Source organism: Lissotriton vulgaris, chromosome 11 (assembly GCF_964263255.1).
Source record: "Lissotriton vulgaris chromosome 11, aLisVul1.2, whole genome shotgun sequence".
Taxonomy (NCBI): domain Eukaryota; kingdom Metazoa; phylum Chordata; class Amphibia; order Caudata; family Salamandridae; genus Lissotriton; species Lissotriton vulgaris.
In genome coordinates this window covers 616,474,109-616,493,866 of record NC_141699.1, presented here as the reverse complement: position 1 = coordinate 616,493,866, position 19,758 = coordinate 616,474,109, and the positions used below count along the sequence as shown (strand labels likewise).

The 19,758-nt window shown below is 45.4% G+C and overlaps 1 protein-coding gene across 1 annotated transcript in view; it reads left to right on the top strand.

The window, feature by feature from the left end:
* The window catches only part of SLC9A9 (solute carrier family 9 member A9), a 3,064,289-nt gene that overhangs the window by 296,996 nt on the left and 2,747,535 nt on the right, over positions 1–19,758 (top strand). The gene's annotated exons all lie outside the window — the stretch shown is intronic.

Here is a 19,758-nt window from a genome sequence, read left to right as displayed (position 1 = left end):
AAGTCACAGCAAGTACAACACGTGCAACTTGGGGAGACTGCTTCCAATTGCTGCAAGTGGGTCGCTCCTTTTATACATGTTTCTCCCATAGGTTTACACGGTACACAAAGGTTTACAACTCGGTTCCCATAATTATCCCCGAGAGGGGTCGCTTTGGTCACTTTGATACATTCAGAGTCCGAAACATAAGTGCGGAAACATTTGGCGGTTCCCAACTGTAAAAACCCATCTTCCCACCATTAGTACATTCCAATCAGCAGAAAAACAGATCGAAGAAGGAACAAGGACAGGTGCAGAGGAAGATGGAAACAGTGGGGAGATCGGAAAGGGTGTAAAAGAGGAGGTATCGGGAAACACGAGCTACAGGCATCAAAGGGACGTGCCTAATGAGATGCACGGCTGAGACAATAAACCGGCACGGCAAGATGAGCCTCGAGCGGGGCCATCTGCCTTACAGTATCATCCCCCTCATCATAAAGACACTTTCAAAGGACATGTGTCTTCCGCAGATATGGTAAAAAATACCAGGGTCGCGAAGCGGACAACGTCCGTTCGCTGGCTACTTGAGGGCAAGAAACAAAATGGATGCCGTATCTAAGATGGAACCCGTGGGTACAGATAGAGAAACCCACGAAACAGACAAACGGTTTAGGTTAATGCAGCGAAACTGCGTACACCCACTAAACTCGTCATTTGCGGTTCGTAGATACCAGACTCGACCATATTCGTGCGAGTCGAAAACACCACTTACAATTGTCACGGAACCTCAGACGCTCCTTTTGCCCTCATGTAGGCAAGCACTAGTCGGAATCATACTCGATATTCATCAGACCATCTAGATGTTGTTGTAACATAGCTCTGTCCAACCGAGCTCCCTTGGTAACAGGTGGTTGCCTTATACACGTCGTAGCACAGAGGCCACATAAGGCAGGTCCGCACTGTACACAAAGGCAACACGTGAACAGGAATACCACAACAACTCCGATAATCATCAGAATCTTCCAACCCCAAGTCGACATCAGGCCCCAAAACCACCCAAGTAGCGTCCAATCCCCTACGTCCACGTGTATGGACTCAGAGATCTTATGCAACTTTGAGATGGCTTGATAGATAGTCGGAGCATTATCTGGAATGAAAATACAGCAGCTCGAATGGATCACCTTACATACCCCACCTCGATCTGCTAAGATCACGTCTAAAACCATACGGTTTTGTAACGTCATAAGTCTATCCGCCTGAAGTTCTGTGGTGATATTACCAAGGGCACTGGCAGTAATATTAGCTGTCGATTCCACCACCCGAGTCAACTGTCTCAGGCTCCTACTATTAGCCATAGGCCCCCAAAACGGGAGGAAACCCTTGAAAAAGTCTCCTGCCTCTTGACCGGCAGTGTCCTCTTCGCTAATTACGCCTCTCACAACTCTAGTCTTGTGATAATCTGCATCTACAGTGAACGTCGGAGGCAACAAATTTGCGATAAAACATGAGCCCACAAAGTCGGAGGGCAACCATGCATACGCACGATCATGGCAGATAAAGTATGTACCCTTGGCAGCCAGAAACACAGGGGACGAGACCATCGGCAGAATGTAATTCTCGGTGCAAGCACTCTCTCCAAGTCGAGCCTTAGATCTTCGGCCACGACCCATTAGACAAAAATTACCAATGTGGGGTACGACCCATATGGGAGACGAGCTTCTAAGCTGTTTTTCACTCGTGAGCGCACTATACTCGACCTTACTCAGGACCCTATAAGCTTGTACCTCTTCCTCTGGGATGAGCGATGGCTCATAGATATCTCTATCCAAATCTTCTATCGCTATCGACAAAGGTTTATGATACGAGCCAGGGCCAAAGTAGGGAGATCGTGGCTCTCGACTGGGGTAAGAATCTAGTGCACTTCGAAACATTGTTTGGAATGCTCGAGCTGAACCCTGAGAACTATACGGTAAGACCAGATATGGAATTCCCTTATCCGTGGTATGTGGCATCAGCCCACACACCCAACAATTAGTAGTGTTAACCACTAACTGGTGCTGGTGAAGGAGCTGAATAAAGGAATTATTACGGAATTCTGCACGTCTAGCCTGCTCGTGTTTGGGTAAGATATGGAAGGAATGAGGGGATGCAGTGGAGATGAGTTTAGGGTCAGAAGTAGGAGTAGGTATGGCAGAAGGTAAGAAGTACGACATCATGTAATACACCCCACCCGCCAATAGTGCAGAAACAATCAACAGCAATACGAACATTTGAAACATAAAACATTTGGTACGAATAAGTTGATGCAGTTTGAATCTTTGTGCCTGAGCTTCTTCCAAGTCCATCAGCTTCGAGAACGCCATCCCCTATGACCGTCCGCAACGTTTCTTGACGCACTTCGTTCTGTGTAGTAGTAGTCAATCCCTAGGAGTTCCCAGGAACCGACGGTCTTTAACCTAGCGTCAAGACCTACTAACCAGAAGGAAGTACACGCGCGGCCCTACGGCCTTTATTTATAATATATATACAAAATGTCTCTCAGCTGTGGAAGCAAAAATACATGTGGAACGAAACTTCAATATATACAAAAATAATTACTATGATACAGGTATTCAGACTGATCGTGGAAAACGGGATAATGCAATTGTCAAGGGACAGAACGAAATCTTTTTATTTGTCCTTAGTACTGGATCGCAAAAAGTATCGAGTTTTCTTAGGACGTGTCTGTTCATCAAACAAAGGATCCGTTGAGGGAACAGAGTTCTGCTGATCAGTCGAATGTTCTGGTCTTGAGTCTTTTGGTAACAAATGTTCAACAGCGTCTTTCTGCTGTACTGAGGATTCTCCGACAGGTTGTGCGTCGCTAAAAGGTACAAAAGCCGGCAATCCTTCGGATTCAGCTGAAGCAATGCCACTCCTCACCCACGAGTCTGCCGGTAACGGTATAGGAACTTTCTTCGTATGGGTGGCATGCACCCAATTTTTCCGGCCCTCTAGACGAACGGCAGTTCTCGTGGCGAGGAGGACCTGGTAGGGTCCAGTGAAGCAGGGTTCCAAATTCTTCTTACGGGCAAAATTGCGCGTCACCACCCAATCTCCGGGCTGGAGCTGGTGGCCTGGACCCTCCGTCTGCGTCGGCAATGCTTCGTAAACCTGTTGGTGAATTAACCTCAGTTTAGCAGTCAGATCATGAAGATAGTCAATCAACATTGGGTACTCAAGATTACAGAACACACCCGGTCTAGGGACCCCCCAAACATTTGCAGGACGACCGAACACTATCTCGTAGGGACTGAGCCCTACTCGGGAGTGTACTGTCGCCCTTGTTGACAATAAAGCTAAGGGTAAAGCGTCAGGCCACGAAAGACCAGTCGTAGCCTGAATCTTCGCTAGCTTTAGTTTAAGGGTGCCGTTATACCCTTCAACCAAACCAGCTGACTGGGGATGATTGGCGCTATGGAATTTTTGATTAATTCCAAGGCCCTTACACACATTCTTCATCACACTCCCCACAAACTCACTTCCGTTATCAGACCATACAATCCGAGGCATTCCATACCGAGGAAAATATTCCTTCAGTAGGATTTTCGCAGTTGACAGAGCGTGTTGTCTTTGAGAGGATAGGCTTCAATCCATCGGGAGAATGCGCAAACCACAACTAAAACGTATTTCAGGTTATTGCATCGCTCCATATGGATGAAGTCTAATTGAATCACCTCAAAAGGACATGAAGGAGGAGCAAAACTACCAGGGGGTGTTGGGGTTCCCTTACCAGGATTGTATAACATACATACCATACAGTTCTTAACCAGGCGCTCAGCACATTTCATGATACCATCATTCTTCCACACAGGGGACAGCAACTTACAGATACCTTTCACGCTAATATGTGCTAACCTATGTGCCATTGTCACAACAGCGAGCACATACGCATCTGGCAACATCCATCTCTTGTGTTCCGACAAATCAACCCAACAACCATTCGCATCCAACTTTCCCGTACTTTCTTTCCACTTCGCCTTTTCAGTCTCGGTGGCCTCATTCTGAATCGCTTTCACACTCTCGATAGTATCCTCACACATACTAGTCTCTGTAGGCCACCTAACCGAACCCATCACATACATTCGGGTGCTAAGGTTCCGGGCAGTCTCCTTAGCAGTCTCATCCGCAAATGCATTACCACGACCGACATCATCCGTCACCTTACGATGCGCACTACATTTAACAATCGCTACCTGCTTGGGCAACGTAAGTGCATCCAAAAGATCATTCACAAGCTGACCATGCTGAATCTTCGTACCATGCGACGTCATAAAACCTCTCTCTCTCCACAACCGTCCAAAGCTATGGGCGACGCCAAATGCATATTGGCTGTCGGTAAACACATTCACACGTTTCCCTTTCGCTAACACACACGCTCTAGTGAGAGCAATCAGTTCTGCAGCCTGGGCAGAGTTCAGATTCAATCTCGCAGCTTCCACAACAGTATTCAAAGTTACAACAGCATACGCAGTAGTCACATCACCATTCGGTAATTTAAAACATGAACCATCCACATACAAAGTTCCATCTGGATTTTCCAAAGGAGTGTTTTTAAGGTCCACGCGACCTTTTGTTTCCTCTTCAGTCCTCAAATAGCAGTCATGCTCTGCTTTTTCATCTGACTCTGTGCTAATTGGTAACAAAGTTGCCGGGTTCAGAACATTGCAACGTTTTATCTGAATATGACTTGCCAGCAGCGTCAACTCGTATCCAGACAACCTCGCACTCGTCAAGTGCTGAGTTTTCGTACAATTCAAAAGAGTATCAACTGCATGCGGAACCATCACCGTAAGCATATTATCCATGACCAACCCTGCTGATTGTCGGATGGACACCGCAGCTGCCGCTGTTGCTCTCAAACAACTTGGCAATGCTCTAGCTACCGGGTCCAAGGTCGAGGAAAAATATGCACATGGACGTTGCTTACCACCAAAAGGTTGCGTTAAAACACTCAAAGCACAACCTTCCCTCTCGTGAACATATAATGTAAACGGCTTACTGTAGTCAGGGGTACCTAACACAGGAGCCGAACACAATGAATCACGCAATTCAGAAAAACTCTTCTGACATTCTTCCGTCCATGGTAAAGGAGTTGAAACATCCTTGCACGTAAGAGCCACCAATGGTTTCGCTAACAGTGAAAAATTCGGGATTCACTGTCTGCAGTACGACGTGATGCCCAAAAAGGCACGCACATCTCTTTGGGTTGTTGGCACAGTCTTTCGCGCGATTGCTGCAATTCTCTCTGGGGTCAACCGCCTTCCCTCCTTTGACAATAAGTGACCTAGATAGGTTACTTCTTGACAACAATATTGGAGTTTAGAAGGTGACACCTTGTGATGTAAGTCACAGAGATGTTGCAGCAACGACACCGTAGCAATTTTGCAAATGTCCTGAGTATCTGCAGCTACCAATAAGTCATCGACGTATTGGATTAAGGCCGCACCAGCCGGCAACGTAAACGCATCCAGTTGACCCTTCAAGGCTTGACTGTAAATCGATGGACTCTCACAGTAGCCCTGAGGAGCACGTTTAAACCAGAAACTGCGACCACCAAGAGAGAAGCCGAAAAGGTCTCTGCTTTCTTCGGCAATCGGAATGCTGAAAAACGCATTCTTCAGATCGATCACCGAAAACCAAGATGCAGAAGCGGGAATCAGAGTCAGTAGCGCCGTGATGTCAGGCACAACAGGGAACTGTGGAACCACAATCTTATTTACCTCCCGTAAATCGATAACAAAACGATAAACAGGCGGTTTCGAAGGATCAGTACGTTTTAATATAGGCAGTACAGGGCTATTGCGCACGTTTCCCCGAGTTTCTTCAATAACATCTTTCTCGATCAGATGATAGATGATCGCTAACAATGCACGTTCACCATCAAGAGAGATACGATACTGGGGAATACGTGGCAATCGCACATTAGATTTCAGCTGAACAACGTAAGGGGAGATGTCAAGCAGGCCCACATCATTGGGACCTGTTGCCCACAAAGATGTAGGAAGAGAACTCAATTCCGGTGGGAGCTTATCAAGAGACAAGTACATAGGAGAGACAACCCTCTCACCCAAAGTAAGCTTTACTCCCGCAGGAGAACAATACAAAGTTGCATACAAACGTTTTAGCAAATCCAGGCCCAAAAGATTTTCACCACAACCAGTAGTCAAAATCAACGGAGCTTCAAGCTCACGAGGCCCAATTGTAAGAGGCAAAGGGTGCGAAACTGGATTGCTAACAGGGGCGCCAGAGAATCCAACGGAAACATTTGTTAAGCCAGACAAAGGTGCGCCAGGGAGTTTCGAATGCATTATGGAACTTTTCGCTGCACCAGTGTCCAACAGAAAAGGCTCAACGACGCCCGATGTAGCAACTGCGACGTAAGGCCCTCTCTGATCAACCGAAACTGATACCACTCCCTCTCCTTGTCTATGGCTGTCCTAGTAATTACTGTTGTCAGTACCCTGATCGACGTAATAATCATCTACATTGTACTGCACAGATCGTCCTTGCGATGATCCACGTTGATCAAAACAGTTATTGGAACTCGATGAGTTGTCTGAACGATCATTTTGAGCACCACGACATCTACCACGTGATGTCTGCTGAGAACCACCACAACCTCCTCTAGAGGAGTTACCACTATTACGATCATTTAGAACAGGACAATTGAATTTTAAGTGACCTTCCTGTCTACAATAGGCACACTGATTGTATCCTAACGAAGACCTTTGGGAGGAGGAGTCATTTTGAGATTGCGATCTATTCGATTGTGGCTGCAATCGATTTCGCTGCTGTGAATCATTCTGATTCGAACGCGGAGGATAAACCTGCTGTAACAACACTTTTGTTTTAAGTTCTTTCGTCTTTTTATCCGCGCGGTCGTTCTCCTCTTTCTCTCTGTTCTCATAATACTGTGCCGTAGCCAATATTTGAGCCGAGGTAGAGACGGCCCACGCACTCTCAGAGTTTTTCAATTTATTGCTCAAGTCGGGCAATAAGTTAGAGACAAATTTATCCACAAACAACCGTTGACCACCCTCAGTGCCCATATCCTGACCACTATGATCGATGAATGCCTCCTCAAATCTCGTAAAGAAATCAGAGACACTCTCGTCCTTTTTCTGCTTGCAAGCTGACAATTTGTCCCAGTTCACCCTCATAGCTGGCATAAGTGTTTTCATTAGCGTAATTATTCTCTGTGGGAGAGCCGTAATGAGCTGCTCGGGCTTAGCCCCACCAATTTGTCGTGTATCTGCCGCCGTAAGGGCAGCCCAATCACCACCCAATTCGTTTGCATGATCTTCCTGACGAATCTTAGCCCATACCGGTTGCGGTACGACATTGCCAAACAGCATATCAATATCGGCAAGATTCATTATCGTAGCGTCTACGAGCTGCAACAATTCTTTATAATATCCGGCAGGATTTTTGCGAGGATCAGGCAAAGATTGCTTCACCTGTAACACTTCCGATCGTTTCCATGGGAGATGTATCCATACTCTCTGGAAATGCGCCACAATCGGTGGCTGAGCTTGAGGATTAGTTGGCATCCATACTGGAGGGACTTCACGCATGGGAAACTGACCAGACGCATCGAACTGACTCTCGACATCCTCAACAAACAAGGCTTGAGGTATAGGAGTGGGACGGAAAGATAGCAACCGCTCAACAGCGCGTCGAACGTTGGTATCCACTATCAGTCCGTTCGAGAACTGAAGCTGTAGATCAGACAAAGCAGTCAACACATCGTCAGGTGCATCGGCCGATATCTGATCGCGCAAAACCTTACACATTTCTTCGAAAACGTATCTCTGTGTCGGAATATTAAATTGACAGAACGTTTCAAGCACAGCACGTGGAGGATTTCTAAGAGGATATGTCATCCAACCCATCGCCATATTATACAGCGCGGCACGCTTCCTATTACCGGGAAGCTGGCTACGCCTCTGAGGACCGTCTGAACCAGCGGACCCAAGAACAGGTCCAAGAGAATTAAAGAAGCTAGCCGCAACAGGAGGTGTGCGACTTCGAGTAGATGGAGAAGTATAGCACAAAGGATTAACAAGAGAAGGGGTAGAGACAGAAGAAACAACAGGAGTAAGTAGAGCAGGAGCAGTAGCGGGAGCAGGAGTATGTGGAAGTGGAGGAGCAGTAGGAATAGCAGTAGGCAAAGGAGCAGGAACTGTCGGAAGAACAGGTGCAGGTTGAGGAACAGGTTGAGGAGCAGGTACAGGGGGAACCACAGGAGCTGTGGTACCCTGTACATACGGAGGTGGCGACTTCATAAGATAAGACATTAAAGGATCCTCAACTGATTCTTCCTTCTTATCCGACTCCGTAGGCAAAGCAGGATAGCATTTATCTATGGACATACGCTGTAGCCTATCAAACACTTCCTTTTCCTTATCCTCCTTATCACGCTGAAACTGCTCTGCTTTCTTTACAATGGTAGCCACACCATCTCTCTGATTACGTTTAGTCTGCCTGATCTCTCTCTGTCGGGCTTCTTTACGCCACAACCGAAAAGCATCAAACATGGCCGGCCTTGACTTTTTCTTAAACAATTTAGCCTCAAGATTATCTAAGATCGGGGTCTCAAAACTACCATGAGGTGGCCAACTAAGGACACCATCTTTTTTGGTGTAAGGAATCCAATATTCATTAAAAGTAATAGGACCTAGTCCGTGCTTACTGTAGAGCTCATAAGTGGGAGTTCCAACCGGAGGTATCGGACAAGAGTCCTCCAGTCGGGAATCCGTACCACAACGTCTGAAACAACTAAACAAAGTACAGCGACCAGGCATCTTGCACACTAGCCGTGTTTCACAAACTTCAGGGGTTACGGGATTTACCAAGTCCCAGCAAAGAACAAAAACCCTCGGTTTTTGGCGGCTGCAGTCGTCAAATAACACAACAAAGTACCAAGAACCACAAATGCAATGGAACCATGCAACAACTAAGCAACCACAACCAAAAACTCTGGGAGCGACCCACAAATACTTAACTCAAAGATCGATGGCGTCACCAGGAAGGCCCGTCAATCGTCTCGCTATACCAAGGTCTACGCCAGGCGCCAAAACAGGTCTACAGTCAGGGCAGCAGTCTGTCGCAGCCGTCCGGAGGCGGGAATCTTCGCGGGAAAAGTCTTCGGGCCACTTATTTCGACAACAGGATCGATGAAGCGCAGTGCATCTTCCCTTGGAGATTTCACACGAAGTTCCTCACGATCGTCGGGCTTGGACCGGTACCACTGATGCAGCTCCACGTTGGGCGCCAACTGAAGGACTGGGTTATTTAAGACCCAGCGGTGCCAGGGGACAACACCTGAAACCTTCGTGGGTAACCTGCTCCGGCGTACAAATGACAGAGACACGGGACATTTCCTTCGGCGTCAAAGATTCGAGGTTTATTACTGCAGGGAACACAGAAGTCACAGCAAGTACAACACGTGCAACTTGGGGAGACTGCTTCAAATTGCTGCAAGTGGGTCGCTCCTTTTATACATGTTTCTCCCATAGGTTTACACGGTACACAAAGGTTTACAACTCGGTTCCCATAATTATCCCCGAGAGGGGTCGCTTTGGTCACTTTGATACATTCAGAGTCCGAAACATAAGTGCGGAAACATTTGGCGGTTCCCAACTGTAAAAACCCATCTTCCCACCATTAGTACATTCCAATTAGCAGTAAAACAGATCGAAGAAGGAACAAGGACAGGTGCAGAGGAAGATGGAAACAGTGGGGAGATCGGAAAAGGTGTAAAAGAGGAGGTATCGGGAAACACCAGCTACAGGCATCAAAGGGACGTGCCTAATGAGATGCACGGCTGAGACAATAAACCGGCACGGCAAGATGAGCCTCGAGCGGGGCCATCTGCCTTACAGTATCATCCCCCTCATCATAAAGACACTTTCAAAGGACATGTGTCTTCCGCAGATATGGTGAAAAATCCCAGGGTCGCGAAGCGGACAACGTCCGTTCGCTGGCTACTTGAGGGCAAGAAACAAAATGGATGCCGTATCTAAGATGAAACCCGTGGGTACAGATAGAGAAACCCACGAAACAGACAAACGGTTTAGGTTAATGCAGCGAAACTGCGTACACCCACTAAACTCGTCATTTGCGGTTCGTAGATACCAGACTCGACCATATTCGTGCGAGTCGAAAACACCACTTACAATTGTCACGGAACCTCAGCCTCCTCAAGCCATAATTGCAAAACTATTCAACTTCCGGGATAGGGACCTTTTACTTCAGCATTCACATAGCGTCAAATGCTATTTCTTTGAGGGGCATTCCATATCAATATTCCCGGATTAGACACAAAGGGTTCAGGAACAGCGGAAAACCTTCATCAGTGTATAAAGGAGACTGAGAGACTTAAACCTAAAACACAGCCTCATGTTCCCATCGAAGCTAAGGGTGGAGAATGAGGGACGAACATTATTCTTCTTCTCTGCAGGAGAAGCAAGTGACTGGCTGGGTGCCAGAGCCCCGGACGTAAGACACCTGGTCCCTTCTACGAGGTCTAGTTGGACACCGTCTTCACTGTCCTCGAGAGACCGGAGACAATCCACAAGTCAGAAACCACAAACAAGGACGATGAGCCTGGGTTGGATATCAGTCAGACATGATGGCACTCTGCAAGTCTCCGATTCGGAGGTGGTTCCCGACTCGATGGACACGTTTCGGGACTTTGAGCGGGGAGCCAACGGACCCGGCAGTTGCAGTGTATGTGAATGTACTCCATGTACTCCATGTACTGAACATTACCGGCTGTCCTGTGTATATTACAGATAAGATACATTTCTTTCAACTAACCATCAGTTGGAGTCTGTTGTCTTCTTTGTCAATTATGTTGTGTTCCTGGTCGCCTACCCAGTAAAGCAACTGCTTCTCATTCACTCAAAGGAATAATCCTGCAGCACACCTTCCTCTCCTACATAGAAGTTGTCAATCTCCAGTAAATTTAATAGGCTCCGCCTCCAAAAAACGAATGACTTGATCCTCCTTGGAGACCGACCAGTTTTAGAGGTATGGACAGAGCCACTAGAATTATGCGTCAGAGGAGGACCAAATTATGTGACAGAGATGACTAAATTATACGCAAGAAAAGGCAAATTATGTAGCATAATGTGGCACAATTTGTGATGGTATTACTTCATTATGTTGTCATTTTTTATACCTTGTAACAGTGTCTAAGAAAAGATTTCACCATAAATAGTACCAATTCAACACTCAGATACACCAATAAGGAGCTGCAAGATAACTAGATATCCCTTGCAAAAAGCCTTTCGGTGCGCTGGAACACGGGTCGCCATATTTCTGGTAACGTTGGATCCGTTTGAGCTAGCAGCAAATTATATATATTTTTAATCGGCAGACTGTGCAGCAGATGATGGAGCATGTTGTAAATGTGGCAAATCCATAATTATGTGAAAATTGCTGCGGCCGCACAATCGCATAATTCCAGTAGCCCTGGGAATAACATGGCACCTTTAATTAACCTGGCTATTTGCAGTCCTCTCGAAATGTGCTTTTAAAAGCTATTCACCGCTAATAGACTGCTAGAGTTCGCCTTGCAGACTGTCATCCAGCACTGCTTCTGCTTTAGCATTGTTGCCGGTTTTGTTACAGGGGCTGATATCGCAGCACTGCTGCAAAACCGGCCCCCAGTAACAAAACCAGCCGCCTCAACTTGAAAACTGTCCCCCACCCTTCCGGCCCACGGGGAAATCACCAAGTGCCCGCTGTGGCCAGTCAGGCCCTGGTCCGGCCCCGGTGGCAGATGGGATTTCAACCCGCAGAGATGGCTGAGACTTTAACAGCAGAGACCCAGATTCCCCCACTTCTAAATGGTACAGACCATACACGAGTTTATCGGGTGGGGTATCTGCTGCTTTTAGGAGGATTTCCTGCATCGGACACATACTAAATTACCCCATGAGCTTCATTTTCTAACTGTCAGGAGTGTAGTATGCTTTGTCGCGCCGTCAAGGGCTTAAGAGCCGGTAGTGGTTAGACCAGCATAAAAACCTCCTCACCACTAGCTTTGTGTTCATCTCACTTTAGGTGTCTGTCAGACTAGCACGTTATTTCTTAAGACTATCCGGCATGTAACAGAAGTTTTACTGCAGCCTATTTGTTCCTGTCAAATTTCCCTACAGGAGGAAAACCCTGGGTGCTTACTATCACTTCGGTGAAAGTGCTAGATGCTCTCTCGATTATACTACCTATACCATCTTCTAGGCTCATACCTCCTAATGCTCGATGTGTTTTGATGTAACAAGGTTCTACATGTGCTACAGATGTGCAGGGCTCAATTCACAAAGAAAAACTTAGACCTGAAGTATAACTTTACACCAGCAGTCTAATTTTAGTCCTGAAGTCTAAGTTTAGACCTGAAGTCTAACTTTTACACCTGAAGTCTAATGGCCTAATTCACAAAGGTGAACATAGACATAAGTCTAAGTTCACCTTTGTGAATTGGCCCCTTTGACTTCAGGTCTAAACTTAGGGCCGGATTCACAAAGGTAACTTACGAGCAGTAAAATTACGAGTGCCGAGTCTCCGCACTCTGACTGATTCTCTGCACTCGGGGCGGAATTTCCGCACTCGGGTAGAATTTCCGAACTGTGCATTCTCTGTAGTGTGCAGTGCGGAGATTCCACCCCAAGTGCAGAGACTCTGCCCCGAGTACAGAGACTCCGCACTCGTCGTACCTTTACCGCTTGTAAGTTACCTTTGTGATTCAGGCCCTGCTACTTCCGGTCTAAGTTTACCGTTATGAATTGGCCCCTTAGACCAGTGAAAGAAGTGGGCGGGACCAGCCCTCTCATTTAACAGATTCCGTTCCCCTACTTTTTTAGTTTAAATATGCGTCCCAGGACGCCAGAAATAGCCAAGATCTATAGATAAGGCTTGGAGTTTGTGGCCCGTTCGGGGAGGCGGGACAGGCAGAGAAGGAAAAGGACTCTGTTACTTCATTCCCTCCCAGAGAAGACAAGGACAGTGTCCATGTCTCCTGCTCTGCTTCTGGCAGCACCCCCCCCCCCCCCCAGCAGCTGCCCACAACACACTTACTCTGCCTCCGGCGCGCAACACCCATTGGCCTCAAAGGTGTGTAGCAGCCCGGGATGAGACACTTCCCGGACCCGCTCACAGCCACACTCGAGCACTTCACAGGTCTTTAAAAGCCCTTGTGCATGTTAATGGGTCTTTGTTGTTGTTTCACCCCTTCTAAGAGCCCCTGCAGCTCGACTCTGCCAATTGCCTAAAGATTCAGCCCCCCCGAAATGTTTTCTTAGCCCCCCCCCCCCGAAATTTGACGAAAGTTGCGCCTCTGCTCTGCCTCCCTCTCTTTCTGTCTTGCTCCTCTTCACTTATTGACTTCAAACAACAGTTATTACTCCCTCTTTCACCTTCTTTCCTTTATTTGTTTCTTCCTGAAATGGATCCCCCCCCAAAAAAATCACTCTGGAAATGTCGTCTTTTTGGGCCATTTTTATATTCCAAAGTGCAGCCTTGGAAAGGAGAGAAAATAAAGGTTAAAAATGTGTAAAATAACTAAATAACCTATACAATAATAAAAAAAACAATATAGTGGGCTAGAAATCTCTCCTGTGGAAAGGAGCGTGGTCAGTGTACTGAGCGTCATGAGCAGTCTGTTCCTGGCTATGAACAACAAAGGAAAACTCTACCAATCTGTAAGTTACACTTTGTTTTGGGGATGAGGTAGGAGGTGTGTATATTGAGAGGACATGACGTGCATGAACACAGGCTGCACATATAAACATACCTTCAGACTGCTCCTTCTTGTTGCAGGCCTCAAAGGGTTAGAATACCCTGCTACGAAGCATGCCCTTTGAGGCACACGCATGCTGGACTGTGCAGAGCAGCTGTTGTGCCTTTTAGTCCTGCACTGCCCCCACCGCTGTTTGCACTTCCAGTCGAAGAGGGGCTATTGTCTTCTGGGGGGTGTAAGATGCTGCCAGAGTAGGGTTACCACATCTTAGGACCCCACAACTGGGAGATTTCTCAAAAATAGAGGAAGGCACACATTTCTACAATAGCGAAGTGGCATAGAATGACAGCCCTCAGCAGCACAGAAGACGCACTGAGAAGACATATATAACGTAATTTTTAAAACCAGCATCATGCCTGTTCATTAAATTACTTACTTATAAAAGATGCTAACTAACCCTGTTCTGGAACCCTTAAAAAAGTGATTCTCACTGTTTACAGTTGACCCACTCCAAAAACTGGGAAATTAGCTAAATTTGCTGAAATCTACGGGGACAGCTGTTGAAACACCGAGACTGTCCCAGCAAATCCGGGACACCTGGTCAGCCTATGCCAGGGCCACAGAGCCTTCATTTTATAGCGTAGTCCTGCTATAGTTGGAACCCACACATACACGCTGTTGTTCCTAGCGGCATAGATACTGACATCAGGGAAGGCTCGCATGACCATCAGGTATGGCCGCGTCCATGCCTGCTCTCACATTATGCACTCTATCTAGGGAATTAATTAGATTGCCAACAGGAGACAGTGCTGAGGAATGGGCATGTCAGGTCCTTTTCAGAATTGTAATTGTAGATGCATTTATATAGCGCTTCCTACTCCCGACGAGTGTGGCAATCAGTCGTGGAGGGGATTCGGCAGCATTACGCCTCCTTGCATCATCTTATATCTCTTTTACTGTTCGATCTCCCAAAACAAGCCTTTCTAAACCTTTCCCTCTGACCCTTCCCAGTACACCTCCCTTTTACTCATTCCAAGCTCCAAAACAAAAAAGATTTCTAAATCCTTTCCTCTTCCATCCCTCCACTATCCTTTTCAATCCAAATAACAGACTAACATATCCACCACTCAAATGAATTTCATTTTTCACTATACTAATTCACCACTAATCCTTTATTGGTTCTGGAGTAGCATGCTACTCGCCGAAAAAGTGCTTCAACACCCCATCAGGGGTAGCAAGCGCTATATAAATGCAAACCTTTTTCCCTTTTCTATCCTTACACTATCTTTCTTAATCCAAAAAAATGACTAATATATCCACTACTCAAATTACTTTCATGTTTCACTATACTAATTCACCACTGATCCTTTATAGGTTCCGGAGTAGCTTGCTACTCACCTAAAAAGTGCTTTGACGCCTCGTCAGGGGTAGTACATGCTATATAAATGCAATTACAAAACAATAAAAATTAGAGTGGAGTCAAAATGGCCAGATTGATTTTATTCACCCAAGCACATTAGCAGCACTTTACTGAGGTTGAAAGTGAAGCGCTGCTTTTGTTTTCTCGTCTTTCTTTGAACAACATTGTTTTCCATAGGTGGAGAAATGCACCATTCCTGGAGGTACTGACTCGCGTGGGAGTGTCATGTTTGCAAGTATATTATTTTTCTAAAATCACATGCTGCCTCCTTCCTGGCCTCCAGCAATTTTCTGCAACAATAAAAATGTACTCATAACTCCGGTGATTAATGTTCTTCCTAGAGAGGGATGGACTTTTGTCAAGTGGAAGATAAGATCCATAGACAGCCACCATAGCCTCAGAAAACTACCCAAGAATTGACTCTTCCTCACATAACCACCATAAGCAAACAGAAATATACAGGATATCCCTCTGTACAAAAGCATTTATTCGTACTATAGATATATAACCATATATGCATATTGCTTTGTATAAACGTGTAGAATAATTGTTTGTCATTCATGTTTGAACTGCTCTTGTGGAAAAAGGGAGACGTGCTGATGACAGAAACTCCATAGCTCAGAGACAAATGGCTTGTGATTCCACTTTTAAGCGTATATGGGACACTCTGTGATGGGAAACAATCCCAATTTGTGAATGTATTTTAATGTCAATAACTCATTAAACCTTAAATACATGTGTATCCATTGGTTGAATTAAATAACATAATAAGTTGCAACTAGGCAGTGAAATGCCAAACAAAAACTACAAATTAGAATGATTTGCTCTTTCTGGCCACACCTCTGACTCCGCCCACTGACCCAAGCCTCAGGTTATTCCAGCCACCTGATCTCCGCCCACAGTTCCCCTACTTTTTTTCCCCCGCTTCGACCACTGCCTTAGACATGAGGTCTGAGTTTACTGTGAATTGGGCCGCAGTTTCTTGTGTGACACTAGCATTAACTCTCCATATCTCTCTCATTTAAAAATGTAGAATCGAGTAAGAAAGACACATTTAATATTAGAATGTTGTTCAAGTTAGAGTTTTTTGTTTGTGGATATGCAGCTCTGGAATAAAACAACATGACAATGTTTTTGTATAGACTACGGTTTTTAGTAGGGTAGTTTTATATTTTGCGTTCCATTGGTACCGAATCTTGAAATAGGAATGCTAAAAATAGTCCAGCAGATGGCGCACATGTACCATGTTTTTTAGCTAAAAAGACTGACGCTTAGCAGCCTATGAGAATTTTGCCGGTTTGTTTCTCAAGCTGTAAAAGCAAAACACCACGTTACACAGTACTGGCTTACACGGGTGCGTGTGAAATAAACATTTGGAGTAATTTTTTGTTGAAGTGGAAACGTCAGATTTTTGATAAAAAGTAGTTTTTGCTGAAAATTAAGAAATGTCTCAAAATGGCGAAAAATAATCTTGTTTTCTAATGTTGTAACTATTGCCTGTGACTTTTGAAAGTGTCTCGTTCCTGAGAGAGCTAAAATAACCCTGTTTGGAGTCATTCTCATGCTCTCCAAAAGAAAAAAAGCCAAGATGTTTAGTTTGAGTAATAGTCTACGAAAATGACCTATTTGGTGACTTCATGGCCTTATGCCCATCTACTGTGCTTGAAATAAGCAATGTTAGTAGTCATTTTCTGTTCAAACAGAAAAGTCACATTTCTGATGAATCGCTGATGTCTGACCTTAAGAAATGTCTCAAACAGCCAACAATTGTCTGTTTCCAAATATTGCATCTTTAATTCAACTGTCTATGACTTTTGGAATTGGGTCATCAAAATAACCGTGTTCAGAATTATTTTCATGCGCTAAAAGTGAAAACAAAACACAAACGTTTGAGTATGAGTGACAATCTATAAACATAGCTTAGTTAGTCGCTCTAAGGCCTTAATAAGTGTTCATTCACTACAGGGAGTGTAATAAAATCTGTTAGATCTTGTTATTTCACACCCACAGTAAATGAGCACTTTAACACTACATAGACCTGTGAGTAACTACAAGCAAATGTCTTTTCACCTCGCTTGATGAAAACCCTGTGAAAGTACTCTTTGGATAAAAACATAATTTCTCACCTTCTCTATAATCTACCTCTGTAAAGGGATTTCTTGAGAAATGATCCTTTGATTCAGGCCTCGTCTCGGTTGCCCAGCTTAATAACAGCCTCTAGGGCTGTTTTTTTCAGGGGTTTTTTGCACATTGTATGCACATTTGCCACACTTGATCACTGTTTGCACCTACTTCTTTGTAGCACCTGTTATATTGCAGGCAGCACTTAGATGAAACAAAAAAATCCATTCAGCATTTATACAACTATTTTAGATTCCATGGGTTTCGTCTTCTTTCATTGTTTGCAAGGTAATGTGTTTTGGAATGTACACTGTGGCAACAGTAGAAAGGTCCCTCTAAAATTATAGGTTTATCAGATGATCCGGAAAGAAATGCTGTGTTTCTATATTATATTCTTTCCAATTGTATCACCCCTAACTCTAGAGTCAGAATATTGCACTTTAAGCCCCCCACCTTCAAAATGACTGGGCCATTATTAGTTTTAAGACAATTTGGGTATTATCAGGAAAGGGGACTTTTCTCTAAGTCAATTCCTTGTCTCAATCAGAACATTCAATTTGTGTTGCTTCAGTCGCGCTATGCTAAATTGAACATTAAGCAAGTTAAAAATATCTGTGACACAGCCTCACCTGTAGCGGAGCCCTTGCACTTCTATCAAAATGGGAGTAATGCAATCTGGCTTACGAACCAGCTCAGTACAAGGAACTTTTGTATCCGCGGCAGGGCACATGTCCTAAAAAAAGAAGTGGGGGACGCTGACGTCAAGACAGGAAGTGATGTCATGAAAGGTGGCTTGCACCATCAGACTCATTGCCTCCTCTCGCTCACCCCTAAGATGCGATTGCATCAGAGAAGCAAGCGAGTGAGCAGCGTTCTGAATGAGCTCCGATTTCACCCCTGAGAGGCCAAAGAGTGAATGTGTTGCTCCATTTGCTCCAGTTATCGAGCTCCCGGTAAAATAAGTGGGGGATGCCGTCGACCCGCGTGGTACCCCGACTTGAGACCTGATCCGCGGCAATAGGTAGCTGGTCTGGGCCTCCCTATCTCCAGGCAGCGGTGTTGTGTTTGAGTCCGTATGTCACAGTGGCATAGTCCTTCCGTGGCGCACTAAAGCAGCGTCCTGGCACACCCGTAATGTAGGGCAAGGTCTTTAGGCCTTTCCTGAACTTGAGGTAGTGGAGGTGATCTCCTCCGATAGGCTTGGTTTGTTCCAAAGACAGCTATCGCAGACGTTGGAGGGGTCTTCCTTGATGTGTAATTCATCTGGGAAGCTGCGGCCTGTGCAGGTAAGAGCGGTGGCTCTGGCTTAACGAAAGTTGATGGGACCTCCCCCTGCAAGGTACCCCGCACTGCGGGGGATGCAGGGGCCTGTGTTACGCTACTGAGCGGTGGGGCTAGGTTGGGGGTATTCGATAGACGACCACGAGGGAAAATTAAATAAATAATTAATGTTCTCTCGTTTTTGGTTGTCGAAATCCCATCTCCTCCCACCCGGCCTCACCGCTCTTACCTGCAACAACCGCGGCTGCATCTGGGTTTACCATGACAAAGACGGGACTTCAAGTTTCCTCGCAGGTCAAAATCTGACTTTCCAGGCAGAGAGAACCTTTTCCATTGAAGCCTTGTGCATGGGGCCTTGTATTCGATCATTTGGGGTCTGGAACTAGTGGAGGGCCATCAGAGCAGGAGTGACAGGCTCATGTCATCTAGAGTCAAGTACGTTCACGCCACCTGATTCCGTATTAGTTACTACTTTTGTATTTTTGATTTTATGTATAGACGATGTTGAAGAGGTTCCACCTTTTGTAAAAATCAATGAAGTTGTTGCCCTATACAAGCAGGTGAAGGTTTTTCAGGATAGCAAATTGATGGTTTCTGTTTTTAGTCACAGGGTTTATCTGGGGATTAAAATACATCTCAGTATTAAACAAGGTTACTAGATTTTGATTTTGTTTTTGCCTTTGGGGTTGGTTGGAACTGTGGCTTGTCCCAGCATAGAAGGCTGTGTGAACGGGGTGAGCACTTTGGTGTTTTGATCACTCTAAACGATAAAAAAGTGTTTTGCTCTGTCAAGGCATAAAAAAATGTTTCTTCATTCATGAGAAATGAATACGAGGCATTAAGACACGGTTCATGGATCTTAGATGCTCCTCTCCATCTGCTGTTGAGATTGATTTGCATCTGTGGTAGGGGAGAGGTTCTCAGATGTTTGTTAGCACATACTCTTTGCCTTGTATAGCTCTGAAGCCTGACTCTTGATCTTATAGAAGGCTGTTGTTTTCAATGTACACTGTGAGTTGCTTTATGAATTTCAAGACTTTGCGTAGGATGGTAGATTCAAGATAGGTTCTTTAATTGGCTTAGACTTCATGTGTACACTCCTGAAAGTATGCAAACCCCATTTTGAAGCATGCCTTTAAGCCTCTGGCACCTCACCCAATACTTCCCATGC